The sequence below is a fragment of the Lepidochelys olivacea genome, assembly GCF_965140295.1.
Source record: "Lepidochelys olivacea isolate rLepOli2 genome assembly, chromosome: 6".
NCBI classification, from domain to species: domain Eukaryota; kingdom Metazoa; phylum Chordata; order Testudines; family Cheloniidae; genus Lepidochelys; species Lepidochelys olivacea.
In genome coordinates this window covers 67,777,734-67,790,126 of record NC_140416.1, presented here as the reverse complement: position 1 = coordinate 67,790,126, position 12,393 = coordinate 67,777,734, and the positions used below count along the sequence as shown (strand labels likewise).

The following is a 12,393-nucleotide window of genomic DNA, read 5'->3' as shown; positions in this document are numbered from 1 at the left end:
AGAGTTCTAACCACCTTCAAGTTGGGTAGGAGTAACCTCGATTAACCTTCATCAAGATACACTGAGAAATACTTAAGGTTTAAGCTTTTTTTTTTTTTTTTAAGTATTTTGCCCACAGATGTTTCTTTTAGATCACTATTTAGTTGAACTATAATTTAGGTGTGGGGTTTTTTGTTTGCTTTTTTTTCAGTCTGCCTATTACAATGACTAGTCAGTCAACAAACAGCACTAGAGGAGAACTCTCCAAGGACATATTCGGAAAGCCACTAGTTATGTTTTATATTAAGGGTTTCCAAGGTTTTGGCATTTATTTCCACTAAACAGCAGCAAACATTTTGCCTTCTAGAAGCACAGAGAAAGATCAGCTTTAAAACACTGGGTTTTCCAGTTTAAACAAATATTTGCTGGCTATTGCTGACTTTGATTTCAACATGCTTTTACAATAAAAGTCCATTTAAACCAGAAGCCCTATATATGACATATAATTTTTAAGTTGTGTACGTTTCACTTCAAAAACAGAGAACATTTTTATGTATGTCTGGTTGCAACAGTGGATCTTTCTTCAAGATTCTTGCCTTACATTTTTTCCCATGCCTCAGAACCTCTACATCCTAGCTGAAGCCCACAGGATTGTTGTTTTCTCCTCCTTTGCATTTAATACTGAGGCCAAATGGTGTGATAACCCACCAACCTGCTGGTGAAAGGTTGACTAGGCTTCCTTTGGAAACCATCAACACTATCCTCTAATCAGCTAGAGAGATCATTATTGAGCAGGGTGAATTAAAAATCACAATTTTTTTAAAAAAACAACAAAATATATTTTTATTTCAAACATTTTTATTATGTTGCTAGTTCTTTATTTTCTTCCCATTTTATAGTCTCTGACTGCTCAAGTGGATATTTTGTACTTGTTTTTATTTTTTTAATTAGTTTTCAAATTCTTAGTAGAATTTCACATTTTGCAGGATTTTCTACTGAGAAGTTTTACACTTAAAATATTCATCTGTGCTGAAAATGACAAGTCCAGGGCCTCACTAACATCCTTTACTGTGAGAACACAAATGCAAAACACAAAGCTGAAAGCAAATAGCTTGTGGTATATTTGCAACCTACATCACGTTCTGATATACTTCCACAAGTCAAGAAAGTTGAAATGTTCCATCAGCATTGGCAGTTTGAAGTCAATGGGACCTTTGCTCTTAGGTCACTTAAGTACTTTGAAATATCCATCCTTACATGCCTAAATATGGAGTCTTACCTTAAAAGTCCAATTTTGATAATTTTGGCCTGTGTTTAAAAAAAGTTCACAATAACTTTGCTAATATATTGAACCTCTGTTAACACTGAACCACTACAAAGACTTCATGCCACTAAAAGAAAAGTTGAATAAAAATACAACTGAATCCCTTATGCTGCAAACACTTATGTACATGTTAGTTTTGAGCACGAGTAATCCACTGAAGTCAACGGTACTATTCATGCAAATAAAATTACATATCTGCTTAAGCATTTGCAGGATCAGGGCCTTCACTTTCAATATTTTCTTTTTTGCCTAATAGTTTAATCAAACTCATATAGGATACCCTACCAGTTGTGCTATTTAAAAAACAACCCCCAAACAGCATTACTGATTTAGTTCACTATCAATTTAAATCTAAAGTCGTAATACCATACATTTTCATGTTAGCATTACAAAGCTTCAATTTGTTTCAAATCAATTTTTTTAAAGTGATTAAAATTATGGTTTGAATCACTTTACCCTGCTAATGACAAAAAAGGAGCTCCTCCAAGGCAGAATAGGCCATATCTCTGACATGTTTGCATAGCTCTGCTGGCCTGGGGGAAGGAAAAGAGAGAGGCAGACAGCAGTACTAAGTCCCTGTCTACAGTAGTAAGTTGTATTACTTAAACTATACTGTACAGTGAAAATGGTACAATCCTCCACAGTGTGGACAAAGTTATTCCCAGACAAGAAGGGGAATAAACTATACCATTAGTAGGAAGTGTTATTTACTCCTTCTCATAATACACGAACTAGGGGTCAACAAATGAAATTAATAGGCAACAGGTTTAAAACAAGTAAAAGGAAGTATTTCTTCACACAACATACAGTCAACATGTGGAACTCTGTGCCAGAGGATGTTGTGAAGGCCAAGACTATAACAGAGTTAAAAAAAACAAAAACTAACTACGTTCTGTTTGCCAGAAGCTGGGAATGAGTGACAGGGGACATATCACTCAATGATTACCTGTTCTATTCATTTCCTCTGGGGCACCTGGCATTGGTCACTGTTGGAAGACAGGATACTGGGCTAGATGGACCTCTGGTCTGACTCATTATGACCATTCTTATGTTCAGTATAATCAGAGGTAAAAGTAAGCCGGTACAGCATGCTGGCATGCCATACCAGGGTGGATCAGCTGCCCCAGTGCAATTTAAAGGAAATGCGGCTCCCACCAGCAGCTGGAGCCCCCGGCCCTTTAAATTGCTGCCAGAGCTCCACTGCCGGAACCCTGGGGTAGCGGCAGCGGGGCTGGGGCGGCGATTTAAAGGGCCTAGGGCAGTAGTGGCGGCTGAGCCCTGGGCCCTTTAAATCGTTCCCAGAGCCCCGCTGCTGCTTCCCCAGGGCTCCGGCAGGCTCCGGGGACAATTTAAAGGGCCCGGGACAGTAGTGGCAGCCAGAGCCTCGTCCCCGGAGCCCTGCTACCGGAGCCCTGGGGAAGTGGCAGCGGGGCTCCGGGGACGATTTAAAGGGCCCCGGGGCTCTTCTTCCCCCAGGGAGGGGGGAAGAAGGCACTTGCTGGTACAGGGTGGGCTGGGGCTGGCACTGGCTCTGACCTCCCCCAGGCCCGCCCCTTCCTCCTGAGGCCTCGCCCCTTCCAGGGACCAGAGCTGGCCCCAGCCCAGCCCCATACTGGTAAGTCCCTAGACTTACTTTCACCCCTGAGTATAATATACCTTAATATCAGTATAAACTGTGTCAACATTGGGCTTTTCCCAGTATAACTTTTTTTAAAAAAATGCAAGAGTCATACCCTAATTGAAATAGGTATGGTACTAAAACATTCATAGATAAGGCCTAAGAATGGAGCCCAGAACAACAAGACAACAATCTATCAGGCCTCTACAGTTCCTTCACACTTCTGTCACTATTTTTTCCCCTCATCCAACCCTTCATGTTTTGCATTCTAACTAAGAGCCGTTACAAGAGTTTTTCCAGAGCCAAAGAATCCCAGACAAATTGTATTTCTCTCCACTCTCTAAGAGATACATTTCATTTTTCTTTTTCCAGGAAAATTCTCCATTGTGACATATAAAACATAACATCAGAATGGTGCAAGAAATAGCATCAACAGCAACAATGTTCCCAAGGTAAGCATCCAATTTAAAAACAAACATACACAAAGAGGCTGAAGGCCACGTCCACACCAAAAACTTTTGCCAGTATAAATTATGCCAATTAAGAATGCAATTTTTTTTTTTTTTACTGTTTTTAACCAACAAAAGCCCTAGTGCAGATGCAGTTATACCAGACTGCTTTAGCCAGCACAGCTTAATTTGCTTGGGTAACTAGAGGGCTTTTGCTGGTATAAGTTATGTCTACAGTAGGAGGGTTTGCCAATATAGCCATGCAGGTAAACCCTCATTTACACTTGGGGGAATTCCTGTACCACATGAGCAGAATTTTTTTATGCGCAGAAAATACATTCTGTCTTTTGCCCACCAGAGGCCACTGTGGCACCAGAACAGCCAGCACGGCTGACTGGCAATAAAAGCCAGCAGCTGGCTGCATTCATAACAGCACCCTGCCCAAAGAGCCAGGTTAGCAGGCACGGGATATGGTGGGGGAAGACAGAGTAGGGCACACAGGGCTACTGGAGGGTCACAGAATGGGGTTCAGAAGGGCTAGTGGAAGGAACAGACTGGGGCAGGGGCTCAGGAGCCAGTAGAGTGACAGCATTAAGCCAGAGGCTAAATGGAAAAGGGACTGCAGGGCCACACAGGGACGGGGGAAGATGTGTCTGACTGAATGGGAAAGGCTAGGCATCAGCCAGGGTTCACCAACAACCCCCACCCTCCCCACAAAAAAGACTGTTTGATACTTTTCTCACCCACACCCAGCTCCCACGAGGTTCGCTCCCAAGCTCCTTCCCTCTCCCTCAGCTCATCCATTATCCCTGACACTCCACGCCTTTGCACTGCTTCGGAGGGGTGCAAGAAATGTTTCTGTAGTGTAGTTTAAATGAACTATTCAAAGTTCTGTACTGATTTATCTAGTAAGGAATTTTCTGTATTGTTACAGACATACTTGCTGACAAGTATTTTGAAACAAATTATCAAAATAACTGAAAGTGGTGTGATTGTGTGTGTTATTTTGACAAAATTTCCAGAATTTTAAAATACCGTGCACAGAATTTTTAATTTTTTGGTGCAGAATTCCACCCAGGAGTACTTCGTAGCATACACTAGGCCTTAGTAAACCAAGTGTAGTCCCCATTTATTCTTTTTTCTGGGGAAATATTTCTCAGTATAACTTCAGGGTAACAAGCGAGTACATTTATTAACAAAAGATTGCAGGCAGGCAAAGAAAATTTAATTTTACGAACCTATAAATTTCAGTCCCCATTAATGTTAAGCCTGAATAAATACAAATTACTTTGACTACCTGCGTACATATACCTGGGGGGGGGGGGGGGGGACACATTTGCGACCCTTTTCAATTTAGGATAAAAAAAAAAAAGAGCGATCATTTCTTTGCCTTCTCTGATTGATGGCCCTCATAGCTGAATTTACACTATTATCTTTTTATAGTACATTTCCTTTTGCTACATTACTTTTTTTGCATTTTTTTCAAGAAGGAAATTAAGTGGGATGAAGATCAATTACATTCTGTTAGCTATTTTGAATAATGGGTTCATTATTATTGCACCCAAATATCCCAATCAGGGTTGGGGTCCTACAGATTATAAAAAGGAATTACAAACATGTATGACAGTTTTATTGGAAACATACACACAAGTGGATAAGAGAAAACCTTAATACATATGCATATACCCAATAAACAGAAAAGTCTGACAGTACTTCCAGCAACACAGATACCACCTTTAACTATGTAAACCGCAGACTAGAAAAGTGACTTGGAGAAATCAAGCAATGCAATTGACTATATACTTGTTCAATAAGGGGCAAATCCAGCTCTAGAGGGCAGGGGACTGGATTTCTGGAGCCCCTGCACAAAGACTCACACACATTCTGTGCCCCCTGAAGCACCTGTCTACAGGGGCTTCACGTGCACTTGCCACACAGTGAGAATTAAGTTGCATGTTGAGGGTAATTCAGGACATCTGTTGTTATCCTGGTTCACCAGCCTTTCCCTCTGCATAGCTGGGGTACAATTCCAACCTGGAGGTATTTTCAACCCCAGTTTGGAATATTGGCTGTGGAACATTAGAGGAGAGAAGATCTTTCTTCTGCCAGTCCCGAAGGAGATTTCCAGCACACAGGCTTGCCAGGCTGTATGCTTGGTATAGAATTTATACAGTATAACCAAGTGAGTAAGAACTTGTTCCCCCAATTACTAGACAATGTTAAAATACTGCCTTGCAAACATAAATGAGACACAGGGAACACATTGGCAAAAAGCGAGTTAAAGAAAACCTTTCTATAAACCTTAAGAACAAGCTCACATTGCAGTCCATTTCTTGTTTTTTCATTACATATTGATCCGAGAACGTTTTTAGTTTCAAGATATTGTTTATGAATAAGGCTAAGATTTTGTCATGGGTGTTTTTAGTAAAAGTCACGGACAGGTCACAGGCAATAATGAAAAATTCATGGAAACCTGTGACCTGTCCCTGACTTTTACTAAAAATATCCAGAATAAAATAAGGAGCCTGGGCAGCTGCGGGTGGACTGTGAACTCCAGGGTCCCCCTCCACTGGCAGCTCCAGACTCCGGGGGTTCCCCCTGCCACCACGGAGGCTGGGAGCTCTGGGGGTCCCTCCTGCCCGAGAGCGGTGAGGTCCCTCTTGTCGCCCACAGAGGCGAAGAGCTGCGGGGGTCCCGTGCCGCCCAGAGAGCGACGGGGATCACCCCACCGCCTGTGGCGGTCAGGAGCAGCGGGTGTCCCCCCTGCCGCCTGTGGTGGCCTGGAGCTGCAGGAGGTGCACCTGCTGGCAGGGGACCCTGCAGCTCCCAGCCAGGGCTGGCTGAAGTCACAGAGGTCTCTGTAACTAAATCGCAGTCTTATTTATGAAGAATACACTAGAACAGTGATTCTAAAGTGCAGCACATGACCGCATGCAGCCACCAGGAACTTTATGTGTGGCCATCACTACTGGAAGAGAGAGAAACATTGAACAATTCCCTTTCAAGAGCCTTTTGAAACAAACAAAAGTTCATTGACATTTACAACTACTTTACTACAAAAAGAAGCGTGAGAATTGTTACAATTTTTTTAAATGTATATAGTTAATAAAAACCCATGTAACATTTGTAGTATTAATAGTACATATTATTCTTCACACTTGATTATTTTATTTACAAGACACTTCCAAATAATCACATGACAAAATATTATATTAATGACAGTTTAAACTGCCAAAAATGCAGCCACAATGAATTTGCTGTCACTATGTTTGTCCACAGTAAAAATTCATTTGTGAACCACTACATTAGCACATGAAGAATTTGTTACTGCATAAACTAAAGAAAAAAATGTATTTAATGTTGGTGGATGTACAGCCACATGACAGTAATGTTTAAACAGTATTAATATAGTTTTGTTCAAATTAAGGAAATATAAACTGTTAAATTTTTAAAAGAATATCCATAAAAAACAGTTTTAGTATAAAATAGTACAACATTATTCACATATCCATGTGCATGCAAAGGGAAAATGGCATAACTGAGATGAAAATTTACTATATAGGATCATTTTAGTAAGATAAAGATTGCTGTACTATTGAGAAATATTATACAATCACTTAGAGATTGTATGGTAATGTACTCTTGCAAGGAAGCAGAATTAAGTTTGATCAATGAGTCTTAATTCAACATTTTCTGACTTGTGCACTTACCTGCATAAGCAAAATATTTAACTTTATTTTATTTTACCTTTTAATCAGCAAAGACTCTAAATATGCATGGAGTACCTCATAAACCAACCTCTGTGCCCACCCAACGCATAAGTGCAGGGACCCATCTACATGAAGCTCATTGCAGGATTAGGATTTTAAGAACTGTGTCACATATTTACATGATACAGAAAATTCATAACCACCACTGCCCAGTACAGGACATTGTCGGAGCCAATGTAAAGCTGATTTTACAAACGTGTCAGAATCCTTTAATTCTTAAGATACTGAAACTGGAATACTCAGATCTGATGATTTGACAAAATTTGGTGAAACTTGATTCAGCTGCACATTAAAATAAAATGCATATATACATTTCAATATGCACATCTTGCCAAACACCCCATACTCCTCCAAGATACAAGAACAAATATCTAAGATCTAAAATAAAAAGAGTATTGAAATTTGACATCTGAATGATAAATGAAAGATTACTTGATGACATGCAAAATGTACAAATATGATTCACATCATCAGTGATGTCAAAAGGACAGTTACAGCTCCCCCTTGCTGCCCATGACAAAAGTAGCTACAGTGTGCGGGTGAACGAATTGGACATTGCACAGTTGGTGTTTGGTGGATTATATTTAGTCTGAGAGTTGTGGCTCTGTCTCTATGGAGCTGTGTGTTTGGGATGGATTTACATTCTATAGTCAAGAACAGCAGTAGAGAAGTTTTCACCAGCAACCATAATTATAATCATCAAATCATAGATACTTGTTTACTGGAGATCATTAACCAAACACACAAACTTAATCCCCTTTCTGCATCTACTGTCCTAACAGCAAGATTTCAGGAAAAGTTATGAGTGACTAAACTCAGGATATAAGTATTTATCCCGTCTTTAACAATACTGTTTTCTATCTGCAAACACAACTGTATATATAGAAGCATTAGCTTGTACAACAGCAAACGTCAGTGTGCCACTTTGCTGGTAATGCATGTTACAAGTATACATACGACACATGTCCCAGCTCTTTTAGCCATGCAATGGCAAGCACCATTGTGCAATACGATTCCTTGAGCTTATAGGTACAGATATGAAACAGCCCCCAGTCCTTGTTTTTGAGCAACATTATTGCATCTGGGTGCTACAAGTGCCATTAGGAGACATAGCACTGATTATCACTTTCATGGGACAATACTGGAGATGCGTACGAGATACAGGTGTGCCACGCACCCTGACTCCCTCCGCTGGGCAGCAGCAAGTAATCTGCATGCAAGATTACTGCACGTGTGCTCCAGGTACCAGCCCGACCCGCAGAGCCGGCTGTCACCCCCCCGTGTGACACGGTTACGCGTGTGCATGACAAGTGTGAGTACACCTCACACCCGGCTGCCGCGTCGTGCAGCGCCCGGGCACGTGGGCCTTCCTGGTATAAGCTGGGACACATCGCCCCGGCGAGCTCCACAGCCCAGCCCAGCCCAACGCACATGCCCCTCCCCCCGCTCGAGGGGCAGCTCCTCCAGGGTCCGGGGGGGGCCCGAAGCGGTCTCCAGAGCCAACCGTGCCCGGGGGCCCCTCCCCCCGCGCTGATATCGGGGTGTGTCCCCGGGGAGGGAGAGAAGAGACCTGCCCCTTTAAGAAGAGACCCGGCTGCTGCGGCCACTGCTTGGGGGGGGGAGGTGGGGGAGAAGCTGCGGCCTGGCCGGGCCCTGCAGCCGCCTCTAGGCGCTCTCCGCCCCGGGCGAGCGTGCCCTTGCCCGGCCGCCGCTGTAGCTCACCTGGGTGGCGGGCCCGGCTGCGGCGCGGGAGCGGCGGGGGGCTGGGGGTGTCTCCTGGGCTGGCTCCCCCGCTCTCTCCACCCGGCCTCTCGCCCTGCGCTGCCTGGGCTGGCTCAGCCTGTCTCCTGCCGCGGGGCCCTCTCAGCTCCTGCCTCGCCAAGATGGCGGCCGCGCTGCTGCTGAGGAGGAGGAGGCGGCGGCTGCGGGCGCTGGGACGGCGGCGGCGGCCACTTTCGCTCACTGAGAGGAGAGGAGCAGGGACACGGGGAGCCATGGCGGGGGGGAGGAGAGGCGCCATGGCCAGGCCTAAACAATCGAGCCCCGCACGCCCACCCGTTACCCCGAACCCCACCCCGCAACCGCCGCCCCGCGCGTAAGGCGGCTTCTGCCGCACAGCCCCCGCGTCCACACCCCGGGGCCGCCCCGCACACATTTGTCGCGCGGGGTCCGCGCTCATCGATGCGCTCCTAGGTCCGATTGGTAGAGCCTGGCAATGACGAAAATTGCCGAAGGGATTCGGCCAAGGTGGTCGGGGTGAGACAGCAAATCTCGCGTGAGGGAGGAGGAAACCCTCGCGATGGTTAGGATCAGGAGGGGCGGGGTCTGATAGTCGGAAGGGGCGTGTGTTTGTGGTTGGCCAGGCTTGATGGGTGCGCGTGGAGCGGGTGAGGGACCTAGTGGGGCCTCTCCGCTGCAGGCCACGGCAGCAAGGCCTCTGTGAGACTCCTACGTCTCCCCAGGGTGCCCCAAGGCACAGGCAGCAGCCACCTGCCAGCACCCCCCCACTGTGACAAGGCGCAAGCAAGTGGTCAAGGGGCAGTTGCAGCAGTCCAACTGGAGCACCCTCCCATCGGGCAGGCAGCAACGATGAGCGGGGTTAAGTGACTGCTGATTTCCCCCCCAGTTGTGCAACTGCACCTTGCTCCATGCTCATCTCTTCCTGGATGTGGTGGAGGCACAGAGTGGGGTCCTTCTGCATGCAAGAGATACGCACCCCTTACCTGGGCACAGGATTTCCCTCCTGAATAAGACCATAATGGGCAGGACTGAGAGCTGCAAGATGCACACCAAAGTGCCAGGGCAACTTGCTAGCCTCACAGCTGTGGAGAATTAGTAGTAGTAGAAAATGTATTTTGAAAGCACTCAAAAGCCTGATCTGGTGCCCCATTGTGCTGGGTAATATATAAATAAAGAGACAATCTGTGCCATGAAGAATGACTTCTCCATGTTTTATCACCAGTGTCAATCCAGAGGGATCACCACCAAGTTGAGAAGCAGCTCAGTCTTCAGGCCCATTCAATCCGTGGCCTCTGCTATTGAAGCAACCAGTACATGTGCTAATGGGAGTATTTGCAATGTAGACATTTGGCTATGGAGACCTGGACTGAGACCACTCACTCACTCACTCACTCGTGTAAACTATCAAAACCCATCAAGTAGTTTAATTCACAACTATCAGAACTGGACATGAACGCTAGACCAGAAGTTCAAGATTTTATATCTTGTTACTAATCCTTTGAGTAATCAAGTCTCCTAGAAATGTATTGTGATAGATTTTGAGATATATAGGTAGGAGCTTGGTGTGAGGCAAGATGGATAGTAGGAAGAGCCAGGTGACAAGTTGGGGTAGCAGTAGTGGGACATAAGCAGGCATCACTGTTCCCTCTAAGCTGTGCGCATTTCCGTGTGCACACAGATCCTAAACCCCGTGCACACAACAAAACACTATGCACACAAAAATTTGCACAGAAGAATGTTTTTGCACACGTCCTGTCAAAAAATAGAGGGAACATTGGCAGGGATCCCAGTTTTCTGTGATAAAACCTCCAAAATTCTCGGATAAAAAAACATTAAAATCTGCATTTTTCTACAATTAAAATTAAATGCTGAACTTTAGTTTTTCTAGCCATAATATATATAGGTATCGGTTGAACACAATGTTTTATTGATATATTTCCAATTGTTAAGCTAGTTCAAAACCTACCAGTGCCATCAATCATAATAAAATACAATTAATAGAATGATCCAGTCACAGTGCATTGTTTCTTTAATGTTGTCAATGGCTGCGCTGTTTTAGGTCTTTTGTTTTCATTTCTTTTAATTCAGTTTATGTTTAGCGCTTTCCATGTGTTCTACAAGTGACTGCCTTCAAACATAATCTATAGCTTTGCTGCATACAGTAGAGAAAAGCATATCACCATCAATGTGAAATTTGTCCTTTACAACCTCAGTGACACACTGTTAAGGGGTGATTTTTAATGTTCGGCATCTTTCCATAATTTTAATTATGTCTGGAGGTTGAAGTGAAACTTGAGATGCATTAAAACATGAACTCCTAAACACCACTGAGTAACCTCTATACACCAGAAGCAGTTTATTGGAGTATGTTTAGCTATGTAAATTTAAAGCGCATTCAAAAATCAACCACAAAGGGGGAAGTTTGTGTGTACTGAGTAAGTGACACCAGTACTTTCAGTAAAATTCAGTTAATAGCTAATGTTTTTATTTTTTTACAAAATGCAAAAACTAAAGATACTCTGTAAAAATGTAAATTCTGCATTTTTCTGTGGCAAATGGATTTCTAGAATCCCTGGACAAGACACTGCAGCTGAGCTCCTTTATTACTGCTACTCGGAAGCCAGGATGGTCTCTGCACTAGAGTAAGCACACATTTTAGTGCCTTTTCAGAAGAAAGCAGACCAGCTGTACTATCATCTTGTAGTGGGCCTACTTGCAACTAATCATATCTGCAATACATATTCCCTGTACTCCTTTCCCATCCATTCTACACCACCTTCAGTCCTTCCTTACTGTATGCCAAAATGAAGGATCTGGTCTCACAACTGGGCCACTCAACTGCTTCAGGAACGATTGGTTGCTTCAGGAATTGTCATCATCAGAGGCAAAGGATATCCTGCAGTGACTAGTAAACAATTAATTAATTAAACTCAGGATTTTGAGCAGGAAGAATGCAGGTTATGCTAAAATATGTACAGACCACATTCAAAATATTCTGTACACAAGAGTGATCAACAGCTGCAGTTGTCACATTACTTTAGGATTTTCTAATTAATTCATGGTTGCCATGATCTCAAGTAAGTCCACAGAGGGATCACAAACCACATTCTATGTTTTTATACCAGGCTTGTTGCCATGATACTAAACTCCTTACAGGTTTTTGATGTATTTATTTTAAACAAAGTATCTTATACTAAGTATTAAGCAGCTCTAATAAACATGAATTGAATGTAACTTAAGAAACAATTTTATTTGTGACTATGCTATAGAGCGCACCTATGAGTTTCTCTAACAAGGTGCTTCTACCTTTAATATATGGCCCTACTACTTAGAAAGACCCAAGCCAAGGGTTTGAGCTAACCTTCAACAAAGGTTTCAGAGTAGCAGCCGTGTTAGTCTGTATGCGCAAAAAGAAAAGGAGGACTTGTGGCACCTTAGAGACTAACCAATTTATTTGAGCATAAGCTTTCGTGAGCATCCGATGAAGTGAGCTGTAGCTCACAAAAGCTTATG

The 12,393-nt window shown here is 43.6% G+C and overlaps 1 protein-coding gene across 1 annotated transcript in view; it reads right to left on the bottom strand.

Moving 5' to 3' along the window:
* INO80 (INO80 complex ATPase subunit) overlaps window positions 1–9,153 on the bottom strand; it is a 130,658-nt gene extending 121,505 nt beyond the window's left edge. The window contains exon 1 of the mRNA XM_084630137.1: window positions 8,863–9,153. The gene's annotated coding sequence lies outside the window, so the exon portion shown is untranslated. The remainder of the gene's footprint in view (window positions 1–8,862) is intronic.
* Between the last annotated feature and the right edge of the window lie 3,240 nt (window positions 9,154–12,393).